This window comes from Pocillopora damicornis, chromosome 3 (genome assembly GCF_964200805.1).
Source record: "Pocillopora damicornis chromosome 3, jaPocDami1.2, whole genome shotgun sequence".
Taxonomy (NCBI): Eukaryota; Metazoa; Cnidaria; class Anthozoa; order Scleractinia; family Pocilloporidae; genus Pocillopora; species Pocillopora damicornis.
In genome coordinates this window covers 25,654,266-25,660,265 of record NC_142672.1, presented here as the reverse complement: position 1 = coordinate 25,660,265, position 6,000 = coordinate 25,654,266, and the positions used below count along the sequence as shown (strand labels likewise).

The 6,000-nt window shown below is 39.4% G+C and overlaps 1 pseudogene; it reads left to right on the top strand.

Annotated features, from left to right (window-relative positions):
• Window positions 1–284: 284 nt before the first annotated feature.
• Window positions 285–1,748, top strand: LOC149049059 (uncharacterized; annotated as a pseudogene).
• Window positions 1,749–6,000: the final 4,252 nt, after the last annotated feature.

The window sequence follows — 6,000 nt, the reverse complement described above, 5'->3', positions numbered from 1 at the left end:
TGATGCCCTTTCTTGCATCGGCAAGTATTTCCACAACGTCGCTTAGCCTTCTTTCAATCTTACTAATCGGTTTTTGAAATTCGGATATTGGTCACTGTCCGCCTTTCAGAAATTTGCATTTGTTTGCACGAGAAAATTTTTCTTTTGCTGACATGGTGAGGATTGACAACGACTCGATCCATGAACGCGCGAGAATTTCTATAGCTATTGAAAAAAGCCTTCTAACAAAGTGCTAAAATTTTATTACAATTTGCGACAGAAAAAGGATTGAATAGCATATCAAGATGAATCTCATGAACATAAACATACTCACTGATGGTCCAATCCTCAATGTAATAACTTCGCTGCAGCGGCAGAACTTGATAGTTAATCCTCTGAGACGTGTGTCATATAATAGAGGAATGGAATTAGCAGAGAGAAATCCAGATCACTTAGATGGCTATGAGTGGCAAGACTTGACAGTCCCAACACAAAGTTTTTTTTTTTAATTGTCCTCTTTATATTAGTGACATACTACTATTAAGCTAATATAGCTTTAAAACGATAATTATAAAACGGAATTCTACCTGAGTTACACCACTGCTTTTTTTCAAGGAGATGCAAAGGGTGTAGAGGCAAGAAGTCTTTAAGAGAAGGCACTTTTTTCGCCGACTTTCCCAGGATTCCTCTTAAAAAAACTATTAATTGTAATAGACCTGTGGGGTCAGCGCGAGTTGCGCTCTAGAGTATCGTCCATCGTTGGATAGACGAAAAACTCCGTTGGACGTGTGTTTGCCACTCTCTGCTTTATTTGTAAGAGAAATCCCGTAGACAGACCAGTCATCCCATTTGGCGGGCGTGTGTTCGTGGTCAAGTGTGACAAAAGTCAATTCAAGCACAAATCAAAGGTGAGTCAGTGCACTGTCATTTACATTTCAGACTATCGAACGGAGGCTTCTTTTCGAAAACTTAGTTTTGTAGCAACTTCTGGGCAACTTTAAAGGGAAATCAAACAATTTTCGAGCACAATAATGAATAAAATAGGCTTTCAAAAATAATTTTCAAAGACTAAAACTGTGCTCGACCTTGAGGCACATGCCAAATTCTCATTCGACTTATAAATTGGTCAAATAGCGTCAAGTAACTCCCAACAATTGGCACAAACGATGTAGTACTAGCCATTAAATCTGCTAAGACTGGGTTTATATGCCAAGAAGGCGCTTGATGTCGCACATATTACATAAAAATTTAACTTTCTTTTGATGAACATAGGAACAACTCTCAATCTTCGTTTTAAAACATTTACTCGTTATAGTATCAAAGAGGGCGCAGGACCAGCGATGAATTGTGGGTATTTGGCATGATCTCTACGGAAGACAGTCCTTGTCGCAGCTACTTCCAAGTTGTGAGAAGAAGAGACCACCGAACAATGTCCAATATTCTGCAAAGGTTCCTCCTGCCCGGGTCAGAGGTACACACCGACGACTGGGCTGCGTACAGTAACCTTCATCTGTACGTGCCAAACGTAACCATGAACAGAATAGTTGTCCTTCAGAATATCTTCGTTTGGTCCCGTTACTTGAGTGCACAGGCAAGAGGCCGAGTCGGCATGGGCGGGCGCTAAGTACCATGTGAAGAGAGAAAAAGGAACCGCCAAGGTGACGTCCAGGATTTCCTTGACAAGCTATATGTGGCGAGATTGGGGCGGGTTGGAAGCCGTTTTCGAAAATGTGCTGGCAATATTACTCACCTACTATCCCTATAAATAAAAGTAACTCAATGAACATTCCCGTAACGCCTTCTGAAAATTATGTTCGTTTGTTTCACTCTTGCCAAAACGAAGTGTATGGGCTTCAACAAGGCAAAAAAAAAAATAGATAGATAAAAAATATTGCCGCTCTTGTTTATTTTCATCTTTGCAAAAAACATGTTACCCTGTTAAAATTGGCGAGTGCCTTCCGTCAACGGACTAAGAGTTCGCCGTTTCAAAAATAGTCCCCTCATATCACTATACAAATTGTGCAGTCTTCATTACGATAAACATCAGGAGCAGGTTGTATCGTCGAATATGTCGCATTGTTAAATCTTCACTGGAGTGTTTTATTTGTTATTTTGATTCTCAGATCTCCTATGGGCTTGCCTAAGACATGCGCCACAAGAGAAAAAAGCCCTCTCTTTCTCCAGATTTGCAACACACCAAGGGGCGATTTCGCTTCTCACCTTTAACCCTGCGAAGCTAAGCAAAAATCTCTTTACCAACATTTTCTGATTCTCGGTCGCTTTTTCTTTTCTCGCCCATTGCAAGTTTGCCCATACATGACCTGTTGAAATGAAGTGAATCACGCGACTTAGTGAACAGAAATATCCGGGAGGCAACAATTATTGTGAATGTGACACACAAATTAATGAACCAATTTTTAAAGCAAACGGATGGGTTAGGTCAATGATGCCACAAATGAAAAAAGGCTCGCCCTAGCTCATCCGTTCATTTCTTTTCTGAAAATCGGATTTCACAACTTATTTAAACAGTAACCCCCTTCCCGTTACTCTACCCACACACAACTGAAGTACTGTCGCCGGTTTCTATGTAATTTTGACTTCAGTATCGACAAAATTACGAACAACGATGCGTCTCACACGAAATGAAAGTCCTTTTCGTCGATCTGTAATGGTGGCCTTAATAATCACTACTTTTAAACACTGTAGGGGGTCGAAAGAGAGGAATCATTTATTTCTACCAAAACTGATGGCTTAATCTAATATGCTCCAAACAAAAATCTCACACTCCCTTAATTAATAGTTTACATCATCCATTTATTTCTTGTCTGACAATTTATTTTCACAAGTTATTTAAACAATACCCCCCTTCCCGTTACAGCACCCACACTCAACTGAAATACTGTTGGTGGTTGTCTTCAGGTTACGAAAATTACAAACAAGGAAGCGCAACATTTGTTACACTAGAAATGTAGCAACTATTATCTTGATGAAATCGACAATGACTGAATTAATTAGAAATAATTAGGATGTAATCTAACCATTCTGAGAAAAAGAAATGTAGTGCCAATTTGTTGACATTTAAACAATTCCGTTTAACATGAACGAGCTTTTTTTTTTTTTTGAATAGTTTCTGGATTGTTTCAAGCTCTTCCCAAGCGGTCCAGGAGTGCTAATCACCCTCTTGTTATTTCCCTATTGGTTGTTGCAGGGAGGTATTTCCTGTGGGTGTTGATACTCCGGCTAGTAGGCTGTTTATTCCATCACAATCCTGACAGATGCTAAATAGCCTACAAGTAAAGAAAAAGCCAAAAAAAAAAGAAAGAAAAAATGAACCACTCTCTCTCGAAAAGAGTTTTCGATCACATAAAATTTGGCGATTCGATTTCGGCTGGATACCTTTGTAATGTCTGGTAAGTTACTACCACTGGCTAAATTATTTATTAAATTAAAGGCGTAATTGTAACTCACGCCGTATTCAGATTATAGCTTGCCAGCCTGGAGCTATTCTCTGACTTTTTCTTCGTCTTCTCTTTTACAGCAAAAATCTTATTCTAGACGCCAAACTGGCCACACTATGTGGCATTCCTTTTGTGCCTTTTGTGTAAATATACTTAGAAGCAGAAACCAAGGGCAATCCGGCAGATGTAAGATTTGTTGTCAGCCTGTAACGACCTTCTGCCCAAACCGTCTGGCAAATGCAGTGCTTGGGATGGTTCATGGCCACTGTAAGTGGTGCGTATCAAAAATAACGCTGAATCAGGCAAAAGATCACTTAGAACGGTGTTCAGAACTGGAGGTTAGTTGCCAACAATGCCAGGAAAGCATCAAAGAGAAAGAAATGGGCGCGCATAGAAGCAAGCTTTTAATGATGGACGTTGCTTGTGAATGTGGGCTCGGATTCAAGAGAAAATATAAACAAAACCACCAAGATTTATTTTGCAGTTTCATGGAAGTGCTTTGCCCGTTTAAATGTGGAGAAAATATAATCAGGTATGTTCAAATAAAGCCTTTGGAATATACGTGAATATTTGCAAAACTTGTAACAGGATGCCAACATAGTTTTGTTCATCTTTCCCTTTTTCTGGCATGAGAAGGACAGATACTAACAAAGGGTATCTTTTGACTACTATAGTTCCTTTATTTACCTCAGGAAAAAAACAAGTAGATACAGTATTTTAGCCGATTTCGTCATGTAATATTCTCATTGTTTTGTCTGATTTCATATATTCGCCTTTGCCATGACAGTGTATACTTCTAATTATGATAATCGAAAGAGCAACTCATCCTTTCAAAAAACCATCTGAGACGTGTTCACAATTCAACTAATGATGACACTATGTCTGATACTTCCGAGTAACCTCGTTGCTTAGTAGTAATGCAACAGATTATAATTCAGCTATCAACAAGCATGGTGTAGTTATAAACTGTACCAATAAGAATCAAAACACATGAAGCTTGACCGGGTTTCCTTTTCTTCTGAAAGGTGTTTGATACCATCTCATTCAATTGAGTGTGGAGAAGGAGTGTCCATCTGCCCCGTAAAGGGTTGCGGAAAGACAAAAAGGAGAAGGAAGAAAGAGCACCCCATGGAGCGCAAAGAGATGAAATATTTGACTCTAATGACAGAAGAGCCAGAAACTCTTCTGTACGTCCTCGCAAAGGTAGGTGGATGACAAAATATGCAATTTGGGGCAGGGTTTCGGTTACAACCGTTTTTCGTTTTAATGAGGTGGAAATTTTTACGTTTGCTTCAACTAATAGCTCTGTTTCTTGTCAGCACGAAGCAATAGGATAGCAGCTTAGGAAATAAGCTTTAAAACCGGTATCTCGCTATAAATTCTACAGCGATTGAAATGTTTCGACGAACATACCTCACTTACGAGAAACGAGAATCTAGTCAACTAATTTTCCTGACTTGCATATATAAGACATTATTGTCGTGATAATGATTTCGACGTCTTAAATCAATCAACGAGAGCACGGATATTTTAGGCAACAAGGCTTTTCGGAAAGATGTTTCGTATCAGTGATTTGTAGAGTTATCGATTAGGATCTCATAGATTATGATATTGTGACACTACATGTATGTGTGCTTGGTAAACTAGTTTTTTTAAAATTTTAATTCAAGGAATTATCAGGTTTTTAACATTGTTCTTATTTCACAGATTTTATATTTAAGGCCAAAAGAAATTTCAGGTCAAGAATCATCATGAGACGGATTGGCTGTGTTTTTGCCACCTTTGCATTCATCATTTTATGTTGGTGAAACTTTTTCTTCCTAAATTCCTCCAGGCTAATAGCAATTGGATTCCAGTCTCTTCACAAATTATTCATTTACGAAGATGTTTTTTAGAACCACTCAGGTGTTCTTGCGTTTGAGGGAGACTGGACACGAGATCTGAAGGGCTCTTTCATTTCCAACGATGGAAGAGGGTTCTGAGACGTCTGTGCGTGGGGAGGCCATGTGCATCGCGTGGAGTTTTGCAATGCCCCACTGAAGTGTACCCCGGTAAAGTGGGCTGACTGCTGATATTCATTAGATATCATCAGACTGGGACAGTTTATCTGGGGTCTCATTTGAGGCATGTTACATGTTAAGGTCCTTTTCGATTTTCGAACTTTTCGTTTGAAAAACTGACAAATCTATTAGGCTGTTTCAAATAACGATTTTCCATGGCCACGTCCGACTTCGACAGCTGAGTCCGAACTTACGTGGTTGAACTTATTCTTTAGCGAAAAAAGGGAATTTCTGGGACCCAGGCGGTCATTTAATATTTGTGTAAATGACAAGTCCACTTTTGAACTGTGTTTAAGGCTTAAACATGGCTCATTTTAGCAAGAAAAGTATTCTGTGTCAGTGCTTTGAAAACAGTAACTCTCCCATCTTCTATAGCTGTGGATCAATGTCAAGCCTGGCGCACGCCTTGTGGCCTGAAATCAATCGACCGTCGCAATGGCAGAGAACCACGGAGTCTTAAAGAGATTCGTTACTACGATCATTGCTGTGGCGATCAATATTAC